This window comes from Spodoptera frugiperda, chromosome 19 (assembly GCF_023101765.2).
Source record: "Spodoptera frugiperda isolate SF20-4 chromosome 19, AGI-APGP_CSIRO_Sfru_2.0, whole genome shotgun sequence".
Lineage (NCBI taxonomy): Eukaryota > Metazoa > Arthropoda > Insecta > Lepidoptera > Noctuidae > Spodoptera > Spodoptera frugiperda.
Genome location: NC_064230.1, coordinates 4899197 through 4917794, shown reverse-complemented (window position 1 = coordinate 4917794; position 18598 = coordinate 4899197). Strand labels below are relative to the sequence as shown.

At 36.1% G+C, this 18598-nt stretch overlaps 1 protein-coding gene and 1 long non-coding RNA gene across 3 annotated transcripts in view; both read right to left on the bottom strand.

The window, feature by feature from the left end:
• The window catches only part of LOC126911897 (uncharacterized), a 141158-nt gene that overhangs the window by 88537 nt on the left and 34023 nt on the right, over positions 1-18598 (bottom strand). The window contains exon 2 of the long non-coding RNA XR_007706405.1: positions 2461-2482. This is a non-coding gene — a long non-coding RNA (uncharacterized LOC126911897). The remainder of the gene's footprint in view (positions 1-2460; positions 2483-18598) is intronic.
• The window catches only part of LOC126911891 (ATP-dependent DNA helicase PIF1-like), a 95835-nt gene that overhangs the window by 47586 nt on the left and 29651 nt on the right, over positions 1-18598 (bottom strand). The gene's annotated exons all lie outside the window — the stretch shown is intronic.

Genomic DNA, 18598 nt, shown 5'->3' with positions numbered 1-18598 from the left:
GGAATTGTCAGTCAGTCTGTCTGTCAGTGAAGCTAGGTGCTCGTTCCTAAGTGCAGTTTCGAATGGAACACGAACACATGAACATATGTATAATGAAGTTGTATCGAAGACAACCATTAAGAAACTCTCTGTGTCATTTCTAATTATTGTACCAACCGTGCAGCTACAATGGTCGTTATACACAGAATATCTATGTTCCAACTCTCAATATTTCATGTGTGTAAAATGAAAAAGGTCTCTGTCAAAGACAACCGTCAAGAAACGTTTTGTATTGCCATTATATATTATTATAATGCCTCCACTTCCAGTCGCTAGATGTGATGTAATGATTTCTTCATATTTACGCAGGACGAATATTACCAAAGTTGTATCGAAGACAACCGTCAAGTAATGAGCTAAGTTGTGTTTGGATGGAGCTTCCAAGAAGTATCTGGTGTATAATAAGTTTTCGTCTACACTCACCGTCCGGTGAGACGCTGTGCGCGTCGATATTTGGTACAACATTCGTAAAGACATAAGATTTGTGTTGAAGACAACCATTAAGAAACTCTTTAAATAATCTACATTGTAGGGTTACTTGTATTTAGGCGGGGCGCGTGAGAAGGCGGGGCGCGTGAGGAGGCGGGGCGCGTGAGAGAACGAACCTCCTCACGCCCCAGCCGTCGCGAGAGACACTCCGGGCGTCGGGGATCGCGCGACGATCTCCGGCCACCGTAAGTGCGGGCCTGCGGACGGCGAGCAAGGGTAGCTCGCCGCCCGACCAGAACCGGACCCGTGCGTGCGGCGCGTCGCGTTCCGCGCGCGCCTCAAAGAGCCATCAGACCACCACAGATGGGGCCCAGTAGGGCTGATGCCTAATCCGGAGCTGCGGACAACCTAGCGGGTTTACCGGGGCTCCGGCTCGAAAGGCAGGAGAAGGAACGGGGTGGTGTTTAGTCAGTAAGAGTCTGACACTCCCTCTCGCCTTGCCCAAGGCGAGAAAAGTCATTGGATGATTTTCCCCCCTCAAAAAAAAAAAAAAAAAAAGGGTTACTTGTATTTTCCCTCATTTCATGATTGAAATATTGTAAAAGAGTTGTATCGAAGACAACTATCAAGAAACTTCATTGAATTATGTATAAACTTAAATTTTCTGCTGCATTACTTTGGTTACTATGGAATGATCGTCATTTGTAGCGCGTGGATATAGGACAAAAGAATATATTGTTTTAAAGATTCTAATTTCTCAAATTGTGTTAGAAGACAATCCCATATTCATTCCCAGTGAGATTTGTTATACAAAATATTGTTCAAGTTGTATCGAAGACAACTATCAAGAAACTTCATTGTATTGTTATGTTAATCACCGCTAGAAACTAAAGATAATTCTACATCTCCATTAAAAAGAGACAACAACAATATAAATGTTACTATCCTTGTCATTTCGGGTCTGACGTCATTGATATGTCAATTGTTTTTTATTTGTATTGGACCTAAGAAAGTTCAGTAAATGGATTTAGAAAGAGAATGCGATGTTTCTGTCCTTGTCATTTTGTGCATGACGTCAATGACATGTCATTTGTTTTTTGTCTCACTTACTCAATGGAAATTAGTCTTGTCTCTGTGTGACATGCGTCAAAATGTATGGGAAAGTAAGTTTTCTTCATAAAAATATTTGTCATGATTTCTGCAAAAAGTATTTGTGTCGATCTTTTCGCAAAATGTATGTAAAGTACTAATTTACTCTAGTAGTTTTAACACAAACTTACTTTGTACTATGTAAAATATGTCCGAGTGAGGAGAGAACTGTGTAATGTTGATGTATCTTTTAAATAAAACATATTTCATACAAACAAAATGCCCTGTAATGGCGAGTACATAAATGTATTCTAGAATTAGTATTTACAAGATACAACAACTGAATGTTGTTTTATTTATATTTGTAGTAGTGGTAGTGTTAAGCCTTTGGGTGTGGGATCATACACGCCCATTAACTCGGCCCTGGGGGGAGTAGAGTCACCTTCTCTACTCTTCACTTGGGCAATTCCTGTCTGGCGCGTCCATGTCGCGGGGGTGGGCATCTTACACTTCAGTAGGCCGGAGTGTGTAGATGGCGAAGTTCAGCAGGGACCCAGTCCTGCGGGGTATAACGCGGAACCCGTGCCCAGGGTTACGGGTGAAGACTTCAACAAGTGGAGGCACATCGCGAGAGCTACGATATCCAGGGAAAATGCATCATTGTCAACCACGAGCATTCTGTCAAGAATGTACGACTGAGGAGGAGGATGCTGCTCTACTGTCGTTCTAAGCATGATATCCTTTTCAGTATTTCATGTGATATGAAATATGTATTAAGATAAAATATACGAGTATGTTACATCAAAGAGCAACCGTCAAAAATTGAATAATGTTTAATCTTACTTTTGCAATTTCCAAAATATTGAGTTTATAACATGAGAAGGTGTTTGAATTAACTGTCACCTCTCCATTATATTCGATCAACCTTGTATCGAAGACAACCGTCAAGAAACTCATTAGTTCATGATCAACTCTTGCAATGCTCGCACTTAAAAAAAGTTGTGTGTATGTGTGTTGATTATGTATCAATATTTAATGCTTCGACATAATATGACTGTGACACAATATTAGTAAATACATATTGTGGAGTTCAAAACATTTCAAATATTATCTTACTGACGCTTGTTTGCGTGTGATATATCCATGTTTGATTTCTCAATACTCCATGGATTTGTTAAACGTTCCATGTATCACAAGACACCTTACCTAGTCGGTATTTCCAAGTATGTAGTTTGTGTCTTTATAAATGTCCATACTATATGTCAAAATATGATGTTTCTATTGAAGAACTGCCGTCAACAAAGTCTCACACAAAATGTGGTGTTTATAAATCAGTATGTCCAAGTAGCTTGTAATCTCATAAACAGCTACTTACAGGGCTTTGTGTTTGTTCTGATTGTGTGCGTTGATATTTGTTACGTGAATGTTGTGACTTCAGTCTGACTCTGTATCAGAACTTCAGCGTTAGTACTAACATACATAAGTAAAGTATGACTCAGTATATTGTGTGGGAATATATTTTGGTACATAATTGTATGTAAACACAATTCTCAAAATATTAAAGTTAAGAAGGTGTTTGAAATAACTGTCGCCTCTTAGTACCATTATGTTCGATCAACCTTGTATCGAAGACAACCGTCAAGAAACTCATTAGTAAAACAATATATGTATTAAACTTCCCGTGTAGCTGAATCTTGTAATTTCGCCGTCGATCTGTACGGCAGTACTTCCATCCCCATCATATAGATGGTTGGCAGGCCACCACTGTGCGCTTCTTACGAAACTTTCTGCCTCGCACTCCGCAAAACTGTGGAATGAGCTGTCAATAATCATGTGTTATATTCCATGTCATAGAGACATTCAAGCATATATTTGTATTGAAGACAACCGACAAGAAACTTGTTGTCCAGTCTAGCAGTTAAATCAGTTTCAAAACATCATCCTGTGAAGATATTTGCATCAAGCGTATTTGTAACTTTATACATCAGTCAAACGTGACAATATTGTGTTCATGAATGTGATACAAACAGTGTTCCACAAGAATACTGGTATCGTCTTACTCTAGGACCTCAAGAGGAGATGTAAAACAATAATTTCTCCACTTACAACTGTTTCTCGTTCTACGTGGTCATTGTATATTTCTCACGAATTAAACATAATTTCCAATATAGTTAGTGTAAATAATTTACCGATACAATATACCAATGTTCTACCAGCAAGTTTAGTGCACTCGGTGTGTGCTTGTTCTAGCTGTGTGTGTCTATTTAGTTTTCGCCCATAAACGTGACATGACGTCACCTCTGTACAACTCAATGTACGGAATCTTACACAATTGCATTAATTATGTAATCTTATACATATATAAAATAAATATGGAGTATTTTGTACGTGGTCGTCCTTTATGGAACATAATAATACTTATGAACTTTTTCTACATTTGATATTCTTAAAGTTAAACAATAATGTTTCTACAAATGTTGCCTATGTTTGTGTAGACATGAGACTTACCTAGTCAGTATTCCACAGTGGTGTGTAGCCACATATACAGCTAGGTACTATATGTTCTGTCAACGTTGTATCGAAGACAACCGTCAAGAAACTTAATATAATATTTGAAATGTACAAAATGGATTACTCCGTGGTTCCTTTCCATTAGAACCTGTGCATTGTTCCATGTCTCAGAGACAATATTACTGACTGCTACTGTGGCAAATGTTCACTATATACGGACTTGTGTGTGCGTCGATATATTTTAACGTGATATACAAAATAGGATATTGAAAGTTCCATGTAATCATTAAATGTTCCACGTCTCACTTTCAATGCCACATTCAGGCGCAATGAGACTTATTCTACAAAATATCTGTCAAACTTGTATCGAAGACAACCGTCAAGAAATTCGTCAGATAGTGTATGGAAGTTAAATAATAATTTTCTTTGATTGGCCGTGGTGTTCAATGTGTCCACTAGCAGTACGTGTCGGTACTTGGTGCATGAGTACGTAGTTATGGACACAGGAGGCGTGTTCAAACAATGTCATCTACTCGTAACGATGTAATAATAAAGGAGTTTGGATGAGACCCACCTAGTCAGTATTTCCAAGTAGTCGGTGGCTCCAGCTACTTACTACTCTTTCCTACATGTTGCATGATTACAACATGAGTGTTGTATCGAAGACAACCGACAAGAAACTCTTTGTATAGACTGTGGAGAAAGTGTTTTCCAATAATTTTCTCTGGACGTTCCTCACTTAGGACACCAATGGCGAAAGTTAAAGTACTAAATATAGATAAACCATCAACCGTACTTGTTCTAATTGTGTGCGTCGATATTTGTCGCGTGAATTATATTGTCTTCATCTATCGTCATTTATCTCTTCTGGTGCGAACTAAAGTAAAACAGTTAAACATTCAGTTTCTCGTATTCTACGTGGACAGTCCATGTTTCAATTGTCAACATTTAAAATTATATAAACTACGATTTCCTCACTTAAGGCGACAGTTGTCGTTCTATGTGGATAATGTTTAATTACGTGTTAAACATTAAATTATTATGTAGGAATGTATAAACCTATGTCAAGAAACTAGTTACTCCAGAAGGATTCTCAATTATTAAAATATCTTCGTATTCTTTCTTCACTTGGATGGGACGCCATTAAAGTACTACTTCCAGGTGTCCAGTATAACCATGTATTGTGTAATTTGTAAACATTTAATGTAATACAGAACATATTTCTGTACTATTTGTATTCCATGTCTCACGGTCCGCTACAAATAATATTTCCTACACGTTTCATGACTGAAATGTCGTAAAAGAGTTCTGTGAAGGACAACCGTCAAGAAACTTCTTCGCACTTTTAGCAAATGTATACCCAGATAACACTGAGTGTAGCCCACTAAACGTCAAAACGTAAACATAAACGTAAAACAGTTAAACATTCAGTTTCTCGTATTCTACGTGGACAGTCCATGTTTCAATAGTCAACATTTAAAATTATATAAACTACGATTTCCTCACTTAAGGCGACAGTTGTCGTTCTATGTGGTATTTCAATATTTCAAGTGTATATTTATTATAATTGGATGTTGCTAGTTTATCCAACCTAAATATTCCATGTCTCACAAGGCGGGGCGCCTTTCTTCATTTTGTCGTCCGCTGAGACTTACTCAGTATTTCCAAGTAGTTTGTAGTGTCATGTACAGCTACTTATGTAATGATCGCTACATATTTTATGATTAAAATGTTTATATTACATGTTTATCGAAGAACAACTGCCAAGAAACTAGTGGAGAGAGCATTTTTTCCAAGTCTGATATATATTTCTCTTTTGAAATGTCATTCTTTAATTCTGAGTGTATAGCAGAATATGAGAAGAACAACGATTTCCCCACTTATGAAGGTACTCGTCTGAAGTGGAGTATACATAATGTTGCTATTTGTTACATTTAATGTTACAGATGGCAATCGTCTTTTCTGTGTTAACTTTAACGCGATATATGTAAATCAACAATTTCCCCACTTAGTACCATTTGTCGTTCCACGTGATTATTCTTATCAATATTTAAACTGATAATGAAACATACATTACATTTTGAAAGTTCCACGTCAGACTAACCTTAATAATAGTTTGCAGTCTCAAACGTATTTAAATAATACGAAACTTTACAAGTTGTATCGAAGACAACCGTCAAGAAACTAGTTCTCGTCAACTGGAGTACCTAAATATGCCAAACTTTGTTGGCTGCTATTGTCATGAATTATATTCTGATTTATTAAATGATTCTTCTCTATGGGCTCTTTATTAAAAAAAAGAGATGGAACACTAATATTTATGATATAAAATTTGTGCAGTTCATATAATGAAACTGTTATGCTCAGTGAGTCTGTAAGTTTGTATCGAAGACAACCATTAAGAAACTCTTTAAATAATCTACATTGTAGGGTTAATTGTATTTTCCCTCATTTCATGATTGAAATATTGTAAAAGAGTTGTATCGAAGACAACTATCAAGAAACTTCATTGTATTGTTATGTAAATCATCATTAAAAGAAAAAAAGTTGTATCTTTATTTCCATTCAAAACAGACAAATATGAAATGAATGCGTCTGTCTTTGTCATTTCGGGTCTGACGTCACTGACATGTCAATTGTTTTTTGTACATAATGGAAATTAGTCTTGTCTCTGTGTGACATGCGCCAAAATGTATGGGAAAGTAAGTTTTCTTCATAAAAATATTTATCATGTTTTTTTAGTAAAGTGGTTCTGTCGATTTTTTCACAAAATATAAAGTACTAATGTACACAACGTTACTTTGTACTATGTAAAATATGTCCGAGTGAGTAGAGAACTGTGTAATGTTGATGTATCTTTTAAATATAATATATTTCATACAAACAAAATGCCCTGTAATGGCGAGTACATAAATTTATTCTAGAACTAGTATTTACAAGATACAAAAACTGAATGTTGGTTTATTTATATTTGTAGTAGGGGTAGTGTTAAGCCTTTGGGTGTGGGATCATACACGCCCATTAACTCGGCCCTGGGGGGAGTAGAGTCACCTTCTCTACTCATCACTTGGGCGATTCCTGTCTGGCGCGTCCATGTCGCGGGGGTGGGCATCTTACACTTCAGTAGGCCGGAGTGTGTAGATGGCGAAGTTCAGCAGGGACCCAGTCCTGCGGGGTATAACGCGGAACCCGTGCCCAGGGTTACGGGTGAAGACCGCAACAAGTGGAGGTGCATCGCGAGAGCTACGATATCCAGGGAAAATGCATCATTGTCAACCACGAGCATTCTGTCAAGAATGTACGACTGAGGAGGAGGATGCTGCTCTACGGTCGTTCTACACAAGATATCCTTTTCAGTATTTCATGTGATATGAAATATGTATTAAGATAAAATATGTGTTACATCGAAGAACAACCGTCAAGAAACTCATTGAATAATATATAATCTTACTTTTGTAATTTCCAAAATATTGAGTTTATAACATGAGAAGGTGTTTAAATTAACTGTCACCTCTCCATTATGTTCGATCAACCTTGTATCGAAGACAACCGTCAAGAAACTCATTAGTCTAATATGTCCGCAGCATTCTGATGATACCGCAATTTGGTCACCTCAATATATGGTTTATATTTCTAGATGTTAAGGTCTCCAAAAAAGATTTATAAAATGTTTAAACTTCAAATGAAACAAGTGTCATGCTTCGTATGTCACAGATTGTAGTCACCATCACTTGCTTCCACTCGTTGGTAGAAGAGATGGTGGATATGCTTCTGCTGTTTGATATTCTACGTGGTAAGATTGACAGCGGTGAACTTTTGTCGTGCATAGAATTTTGCATACAAACACAATGTATGGATGTGTGAAATGTTTTTTGTCTCAGAAGTCGTGCCCGCATTCGGGCGAACAACATTGTACTGAATGTTAGTGTTCTTCAATTGTTGTATGTCAACTTGTATCGAAGACAACCGTCAAGAAACTCTTTGGTCAGTCTATAAGTTCAATCAGATTGTTGCGTTTTTTCTCCACGTAGCGTATTACTTTTCTACATTTGATATTCTTAAAGTTAAACGATAATGTTTCAACAGATGTTGCCTACATTTGTGTAGACATGAGACGTACCTAGTCAGTATTCCACAGTGGTGTGTAGCCACATACACAGCTAGGTACTATATGTTCTGTCAACGTTGTATCGAAGACAACCGTCAAGAAACTTGAAGTATACAATATTATTGACTGCTACTGTATCCAATATTTATCGCGCCTACGGGAGTTTTACATACGTCGATATATGTCGTATGAATTATATTGTCTGTATTGTTTCGTCGTCTTTGTCATATCTTGGGTTCCAAAGCCTGAGCCGTCCTGATAAAACGTTTGACATACAAGATACATCGGTCATCATTTCTAGGAACGTCTTGATGCGATATAGGTACAATGACAATTTCCCCACTTAGAACGATACTAAAATGGTCCTTATACACAGAATATCTATGTTCCAACTCTCAATATTTCATGTGTGTAATATGAAAAAGGTATCTGTCAAAGACAACCGTCAAGAAACGTTTTGTATTGCCATTATATACGTACAGCAACATTATTCCGAACAGGATTATAGTTATGAAGCATTCCCCGCTTTGTCTTTGTCGTTATTACGTGCGACATAAATATATTGTATTTACTAAAGTTGTAGCGAAGACAACCAGTAAGAAACGTTGAGTAGTGTAGCGACAGACTAGTTTGTTCTAGTTGTGTGCCTCGATGTTTGGCGCGTGAATTATATTGTCTTATCTATGTAATAGTTTGCATTTTACATCCAGTTCGTCAAATTGATATTTATATTCAATTAATAAATGCCAATATTAATATATTGTGAACAATCAACTGTTTCCCCAAACGTTGGAACTCCAATGAATTTGTTCAACGAGGCCCATATCACATATGGTGCCCGATGAGGTTGACTCAATCAGTATTTCCAAGTATGTAGTTTGTCACCTCATACACTGCTATTTACTAATACTTTCTACTTATTTCAAGTTTTTAATATTGTAAGTGTTGTATCGAAGGACAACCGTCAAGAAACTAACTTGTCTTGGAATGAAATGATTTCGTTATTCTTCCTTACAGTGATAATGTAGGCTTCCATAATGATTCCTTGTTAATAGATGACCGAGGAGACTACCGTAGTCAATATTAACAAACTGAAACTTATTGTCGATATTATTTTGTCGTGTGTCAATGTCATGTGTTAAGGTTTTAAATATTTTAAAAGGTTCTTGTCTTTTCGAAATGTAATAATTATAACTATCTTTTCTTTTAGTACTGGTCTTGTGGAAAACTAATATTTCTCTCTGCGACCATCGCAGCACGATATGAATCAACTATTTCCCCACTTAGTGGTACTTTCATTGAAGTGATCTTTCCCCACTTATTACGTGTGGTCGCTGTAAGTGGCTAGTTCACATTATAATGTTGAATGTTTATTATAATACAACAATCTGCTACTTACTAATATTTACTTCATGGTCAAAGTATTGTAATAGAGTTGTATCGAAGACGACCGTCAAGAAACTCGATTGTATTTGATTCATTGTTTATACAATGGTATCGGCCAAGTTAACATATTTCCCCTCTATAATAACTATAATTTATTATCCACAGTTGTATCGAAGACAACTGACGAGCGATTGACTTGTCTTCCACTGATGTATGTGATTATATAATTATAATTATGTCCGAGTAGCTTGTACTCTCACATACAGCTACTTATGTATACATACACTCGCGAGCAACCAAATCGACTCAACCTACATATGCGCATTCGTAGCTGTTTTGTTAAAAAAATACTGAATTGTTTTTAAAAACCGATATACCATTAGAAAGCTTACAACTTCAGCTTTATATTGGTACCATTATTATAAAAATTGTATTAGCACTTTTTAAAATATTTAACTTAATTCAGCGGACAAGAGTATTTGCTCACTACGACACCAACAAGTTATAACACAAACTACCCCTATAAAACATCCACATTAAGGTTAACTTTATCTGTAGCTTATCGAAAGTTGATCGTACACATCTCCGCAAAAATGCTTCATTTAATTTCCAAAAATTATGGATAGGACACCAGAAGAAGCCGCTCAACTCGTTGCTCTACTGGAACAAGGACTTACTCAACGAAGAGTTACTGCTTCGCTGAGTTTGAGCCAATCTGCAGTATTAAGAGTGTACAGAAGGTATCAAGATATTGGTGCCTTCAATCGAAGACCAAGAATAAGCCGCCACCGGTCCACCTCGGAGAGAGACAACCGTTTTATTATTTCAACTTCACTACGAAATCGTCACTTGACCGGTGTCGATGTTCAACAGAAACTCAGAAAAGTTCGAGGAGAGGCTGTTAGCGAGTGGACAGTACGAAGACGGTTGAAGGAAGCCAACCTCACTCCTAAACGGCCTGCCACAGGCCCTAAATTGACGACCCACCATCGGCAAGCGCGCCTTCAATTTTCCCGAGAACAACTCTATGTAACAATGAACTTGCCAGCGGAATACGAACAATGGATTGGCCAGCACTTAGCCCAGACATGATTCCAATTGAACACTTGTGGGACGACTACCGTGCAGACACATTCTGCATTCGTCAGTAAATAAGACTGGGCTCCATTGGTCCATGCTCGAATCGAGTTGTTCTTGGGCAAATTGAAGGCGCTCTTGCCGACGGCGGGTCGTCAATTTCGGGCCTGTGGTAGGCCGTTTAGGGGTGAGGTTGGCTTCCTTCAACCGTCTTCGTACTGTCCACTCGCTAACAGCCACTCCTCGTACTCTTCTGAGTTTCTGTTGAACATCGACACCGGTCAAGTGACGATTTCGTAGTGAAGTTGAAATAATAAAACGGTTGTCTCTCTCCGAGGTGGACCGGTGGCGGCTTATTCTTGGTCTTCGATTGAAGGCACCAGTATCTTGATACCTTCTGTACACTATTGATACTGCAGATTGGCTCAAACTCAACGGAGCAGCAACTCTTCGCTGACTAAGTCCTTGTTCCAGTAGAGCAACGAGTTGAGCGGCTTCTTCTGGTGTCCTATCCATAATTTTTGGAAATAAAATGAAGCGTTTTTGCGGAGATATGTACGATCAACTTTCGATAAGCTACAGATAAAGTTAACCTTAATGTGGATGTTTTATAGGGGTAGTTTGTGTTATAACTTGTTGGTGTCGTAGTGAGCAAATACTCTTGTCCGCTGAATTAAGTTAAATATTTTAAAAAGTGCTAATACAATTTTTATAATAATGGTACCAATATAAAGCTGAAGTTGTAAGCTTTCTAATGGTATATCGGTTTTTAAAAACAATTCAGTATTTTTTTAAGAAAACATCTACGAGTGCGCATATGTAGGTTGAGTCGATTTGGTTGCTCGCGAGTGTATTTACTTCGTACTAACGGTGCGATGTTTGTAAAGTTGTGTCAAATACAACCGTCAAGAAACTTATTCTATGAAAGAAAAGAGTTTTAGGTTTTAGTTTCTCATCCAGGAATATATTTCCTTGCCACATATTATGGATCAGTATGTTCATAAACAAGCGTTTTCTAACTTAGGACGCCATTGAAGTGATCGTTGTACGTGCAGTATTCGTATATACAAAGTAATATACATTGGATATTATTATATACTATGTAACATGTCTCTACAGGCAGCCCCATATATACGCGCATTGTGCGCTATCGAGTCAGTATGTCCAAGTAGTATGTGGTGACATACACTGCTCGAACATGTATCGAAGTACAACCGTCAAGAAACTGCTGATTACGCCTAAATATCTGCCAAAGCTGGAATTTTACTGGCGCTTGATCATGTCACGCTTGCATTAGTGATACAGCGGGTACCTACGTGCCGACATATATAATAATATTTCTTATTATAATTAGTATTCCACGATATCCACATTTTACGACTACTTGTAGTTCCAATGTTCAGTTTTCATTGTGACTACACAGTCACAATGAAAGTTGTATCGAAGACAACCGGCAAGAAACTTAGAATTATCTAGGAAATGTTTAAAATGTCACTCTCCATTCCCATGGTCACTCTCCATCAGAACCTGTGCATTGTTCCATGTCTCAGAGACAATATTACTGACTGCTACTATGGCAAATGTTCACTATATACGGACTTGTGTGTGCGTCGATATATGTCGTATGAATTATATTGTCTGTATTGTTTCGTCCATATTCATATCTTGGGTTCCAAAGCCCGTCCTGATAAAACGTTTGACATACGAGATACATCTGTCATCATTTCTAGGAACGTCTTGATGCGATATAGGTACAACGACAATTTCCCCACTTAGAACGATACTAAAGTGGTCGTTATACACAGAATATCTAAGTTCCAACTCTCAATATTTCATGTGTGTAATATGAAAAAGGTCTCTGTCAAAGACAACCGTCAAGAAACGTTTTGTATTGCCATTATATACGTACAGCAAAATTATTCCGAAAAGGATTATAGTTACGAAGCATTCCTCGCTTTGTCTTTGTCGTTATTACGTGCGACATAAATATATTGTATTTATTAATGTTGTAGCGAAGACAACCAGTAAGAAACGTTGAGTAGTGTAGCGACAGACTAGTTTGTTCTAGTTGTGTGCGTCGATGTTTGTCGCGTGAATGTTGTGACTTCAGTCTAACTCTGTATCAGAAGTTGATGGTCGGTACTAACGTATAGAAGTAAAGTATGACTCAGTATATTGTGTGGGAAATATATTTTGGTACATATATAATTGTGCGTATACACAATTCGCAAAATACTGAAATTAAGAAAGTGTTTGAAATAACTGTCATCTCTTAGTACCATTATGTTCGATCATCCTTGTATCGAAGACAACCATCAAGAAACTCATTAGTTCGTGAAGCTAGCAGACAAGTTTACTTCTTCATTAGTAAAGCAATATATTTGACTTTAATCGGGATTAATCCCGACAAATATTCAGGTGAATGTGAATATAATGATTGCAGTATTAGCTGCAAAACCAAAGAATTTTCTAAAATTAAATAATGTTTTGTGTCTTAGAAGGAAGCACTACATTCAGGCACCAGAGGTGTTAGTTAAGAATAAATGATATAAAATGAAATGAAATCTATAACAATTACATAATGTGTCAGTATTTCTAAACAGTTGGTAGTTAACTTCCACTTACAAAATAATATGTTACTTTAACTTTAACTTTATAATACGAATATTGTCTAAAGTTGTATCGAATACAACCATCAAGAAACACAATTGTCCTTAATGTTTTGATGAAGGTGATTGAAAAGTCACTCCTCCATACAGAAGCTAACATAACTATTTCTCCACTTGAAGACAACCGTCAAGAAACTTATTGGATAAATTATGAGATACATAAAGTATATGATGATTCCTGCTAGTATAAACTTAGTACATACATATATCTCTCTTGTCTCTTGAACTACATTCTTGTTTGTATGTGTCGTGTTACAAAGTTCATTCAACTACAATTGTCCACAATATTTTGTGGCACATTTCCTTACCAAGGTGTCCGCTGAGACTTACTCAGTATTTCCAAGTAGTTTGTAGTGTCATGTACAGCTACTTATGTGATGGTCGCTACATATTTCATGGTCAAAGTATTGTATTAGAGTTGTATCGAAGACAACCGTCAAGAAACTAGTTGAGAAAACATTTTTTCTAAGCATATATTATGATGGTTATTAGATAATAAAACAAAACTTTATCACTCGATTGTGATATCAACTTCATATTTTACATAGAATTAAAACAACTATTGTTCCACTTAGAACGTGGAGGTTACAATGTACAATACTGTTTATTGAAAATTCTCTCTAACGTTTTCTACGTGTTTACGTAGTACGAAAAGTATTACAAAACTGTATCACAGACAACCGGCAAGAAACTCCGTGCGAATAATATTATTAATATTATGTTGTTTAATATTTAACGTCATATACCATAAAGCCAACCGCCAAGAAACCTGTTGAATAGTCTATGGAGTTAAATCATTCCCCTCTTTGATATATCTTGGGCGCTGGTTGTGTGCAAATATATTCCATGTCGTAAATACATTCAAGCATACATTTGTATCGAAGACAACCGTCAAGAAACTCATTAGTTCGTGAAGCTAGCAGACAAGTTTACTTCTTCATTAGTGAAGCAATATATTTTACTTTAATCGGGATTAATCCCGACAAATATTCTATTGAATATGAGCTTGTTGACAAACAGCTGTTTCCCTGTTAAGAACGTTCCAAAGTTGTATCGAAGACAACCGCCAAGCAATGTGCTAGTGACAGTTGTGTTCTAATTGTGTGCGTCGATATATGTTGTATGAAATATAATGTATTTATCTATGATTAAGCATCCAAATCATATCGAGGTCCATATAGCACAATTGAAAGTGTTCCAGAATATATACGTTAATCTTTGATTGAGTCTACGGTACAATATTACTGACACTACTATGTACAATGTTCCCTCGCGAGGACTTTGTCAAACTCAATCCTTGTCCTCTGTCTGTGTCAAACGAGTGCAGAACGTATAATTGTAGTTCTAATTTTATACTTATCATCAATTAAACATAATAAGAATAATAAAATGGATTTCGCGTTTAACTTACCACTACAATATACCAATGTTCTACCAGCAAGTTCAGTGCACGGGGTGTGTGCTTGTTCTAGCTGTGTGTGTCTATTTATATTTAGTTTTAGCCCATATGCGTGACATGACATCACCTCTGTACAGCTGATTGTACGGAATCTTACACAATTGCATTAATCATGTAATCCTATACACATATAAGATAAATATGGAGTATTTTGTACGTGGTCGTCCTTTATAGAACATAATAATATGAACATTTCTACATTTGATATTCTTAAAGTTAAACAATAATGGTTCAACAGATGTTGCCTACATTTGTGTAGACAACATCTGATGATTTGTACTACTGTTTTGCATTACAGGGGCACCATATATTGCTATTACAATTTTGTAAGGCGCACTATTTTTTAGAGCTTTAAGCCGTCTGTCAAATCATCAAATCATCATAGTTTTACCAGATAATTTACACGAACGTGATTACCATCGTGAATGTTACAAATGTGCTACTGCTTTGCCGAAAAGATATTTCTCTCCAACCTCACATATATTGCTATTACAATTTTGTAAGGCGCACTATTTTTTAGAGCTTTATAGCGTCTGATAAAAGTTTTGGTCCATGGAAAATGTCTGATTTTTTTAATATGATTTTAGAGTAATATTCTACAAAACATATATAAAAATCAGACATAAAAATTTAAGTTAAGTGAGTCTAATTTTTAGTTACCTTTCTCACCTGGTACCTGCGCTGGTGTCACTCGGCAAGCTTTACAAACATTAAGGCATTAAAAAGTACATACAAGACTACTGTAAGCCGAAGGTTAAATGCTTGTAAAAATAAGATATGTCTGACAGCTCTGGGATCTCGCTCTATATATGTTCTGTCAACGTTGTATCGAAGACAACTGTCAACACGGGTGACTACAGACAGTCGTATTTGTTCTAACTGTGTGCGTCGATATTTGTCGCGTGAGTTATATTACCTTCCTCCATGTACTCTCGTCCATGTTCATGTCTTGTGTCCCAAAGCTCATTCAGCTACAATTCGAGTTGTATCGAAGACAACCGTCAAGAAACTCGTATCGTTAGAACAAAATCAACTATACGTATCATTTATAACACAAATTGCACTTTCAGAAAAATGTTGATAATTATGTTCCTATATCCGAATATTTGGTAGTCTAATAAAGAACTACTAACAAATGTTTTATTCGTATTCATGTAATACGAACATTTTCTAATGTTATATCGAATACAGCCAGCAAGAAACTCCACTAATCAAAATATACTCAAAATTAACCTATGTTCATTACATACTTTTCTTTAGGGTGCATTCACTGCACTGTCTTTCTAATCTGTAATCTGTGAAGATATAGGGAGACGATCAAATAATTATGTTCGATCAACCTTGTATCGAAGACAACCGCCAAGAAACTCATTAGTTCGTGAAGCTAGCAGACAAGTTTACTTCTTCATTAGTAAAGCAATATATTTGACTTTAATCGGGGATCTTTGGTCGTATTTCCCACTTATGTTTAAAACATAAGAATTGTGTCGAAGACAACCATTAAGAAACTCTTTAAATAATCTACATTGTAGGGTTACTTGTATTTTCCCTCATTTCATGATTGAAATATTGTAAAAGAGTTGTATCGTAGACAACTATCAAGAAACTTCTCAAAATTAACTTATGCTCCTACATTGGCTGTTATCGTTGTAATCTGTGAATTGGGGTGTTATCGTTGCAATCTGTGAATTGAAACGATATGTCTGTGGGTCTGTGTGATCATAATATGTACTGTAAAACATATCTCAACAAGTCTCAAGTGAGATATTCATGTTTCTATAATAAACTATAATATGGGATAATTGTCGAATTTGTCTTAATTCGTCCTCTGTCTGTGTCTTGTGTCTTATAGCCATCGAATGAGCTTCACGCTTGTTCTAATTGTGTGCGTCGATATTTGTCTGTGTGTATTTTATGTATGCTGAATATCCCGCTGGTATACGTAAGTATTATAACAAACTTCGTATTCGTAAGTTAAATTATAAAGAGGTTATATCAGTCACGTAATGTTAAAGCATCTTAAATCTTTTATCGAAGACAACCGTCAAGAAACTCATTAGTTCGTGAAGCTAGCAGACAAGTTTACTTCTTCATTAGTAAAGCAATATATTAATTGACTTTAATCGGGATTAATCCCGACAAATTACTAAACAAAATGTTACGTTCGTGTTCATATAATACGAATATTGTCTAAAGTTGTATCGAATACAACCATCAAGAAACACAATTGTCCTTAATGTTTTAATGAAGGTGATATATACAACTCGATCTTGAAGTATCTACTAAAGATTTAACAAACGTTGATCTCGTTTAAAATATTTATATCTCCCTCTGTCAATCTGTGTTAACATACTGTCTCAGTAATTTAAAGTAATTTGACAATTAACTGTCTACCGCTAGTTTTAGCTGACGTCGATTTTAATTTTGTCGATGCCTTCGACTAAGATACACGTATAGTCAGCTTGTAAGGATTTATCACTCGATTGTGATATCAACATCATATTTTAGAATTAAAACAACTATTGTTCCACTTAGAACGTGGAGGTTACAATGTACAATAATGTTTATTGAAAATTCTCTTCAAACGTTTTCTACGTGTTTACGTAGTACGAAAAGTATTACAAAACTGTATCAAAGACAACCGTCAAGAAACTTATTGAGTAGTCTATGAAGTTAAATGATATGTGGTACATCAGCGTCTTTCATATAGAAATGTGAATGTATTTAATGTAGAAGTTATGTCATTGAACCCCAGGATCTATGTGGGACCATAAAGATTATATTTTGAACACATAGTGTGTGCTAGTTCTAGCTATATGTGTCAGTGTTTCGATGTATCCCGCATTATCGTGGGATCCCATAGCTTTGTCAATGTGCGGAATCCCGCGCCTTCAAATATATGGCGCTAACAGAGTCGTGTGTATGGAGAGTAGCACGAGCAGGTCTCCTTGTCTCGGCCGTGTCTACAGCGGTGCAGATGGTTATATCAATTGTATTGAAGACAACCATTAAGAAACTCTTTAAATAATCTACATTGTAGGGTTACTTGTATTTTCCCTCATTTCATGATTGAAATACTGTAAAAGAGCTGTATCGAAGACAACTATCAAGAAACTCCATTTAATTATATATAAACTTAAATTTTCTGCACTATTTTCGGTACTGTCGAATAATCGTCATTTGTAGCAAGAATATATTATCATAGATTCTAATTTCTCAAATTGTCTTAAAAGACAATCCCGTATTCATTCCCAGTGAGACTTGTTATACAAAATGTTGTTCAAGTTGTATCGAAGGACAACCGTCAAGAAACTTCATTGTATTGTTAGGTAAATCATTATTAGTGGAAAAAAGTAAAATCTACACCTCCGTTAAAAAGAGACAGCAATAACATAAATGTTTCTGTCCTTGTCATTTTATGCATGATGACACTGACATGTCATTTGTTTTTTTGTTAAACGTACATAATGGAAATTAGTCTTGTCTCCGTGTGACATGCGTCAAAATGTATGGGAAAGTAAGTTTTCTTCATAAAAATATTTGTTATGATTTTTTAATAAAGTGTTGTGTCGATCTTTTCGCAAAATGTAAAGTACTAATGTACTCTAGTAGTTTTACCACAAACTTACTTTGTACTATGTAAAATATGTCCGAGTGAGGAGAGAACTGTGTAATGTTGATGTATCTTTAAAATAAAATATATTTCATAAGGACAAAATGCCTTGTAATGGCGAGTACAGAAATGTAATCTAGAATTAGTATTTACAAGATACAACAACTGAATGTTGTTTTATTAATATTTGTAGTAGTGGTAGTGTTAAGCCTTTGGGT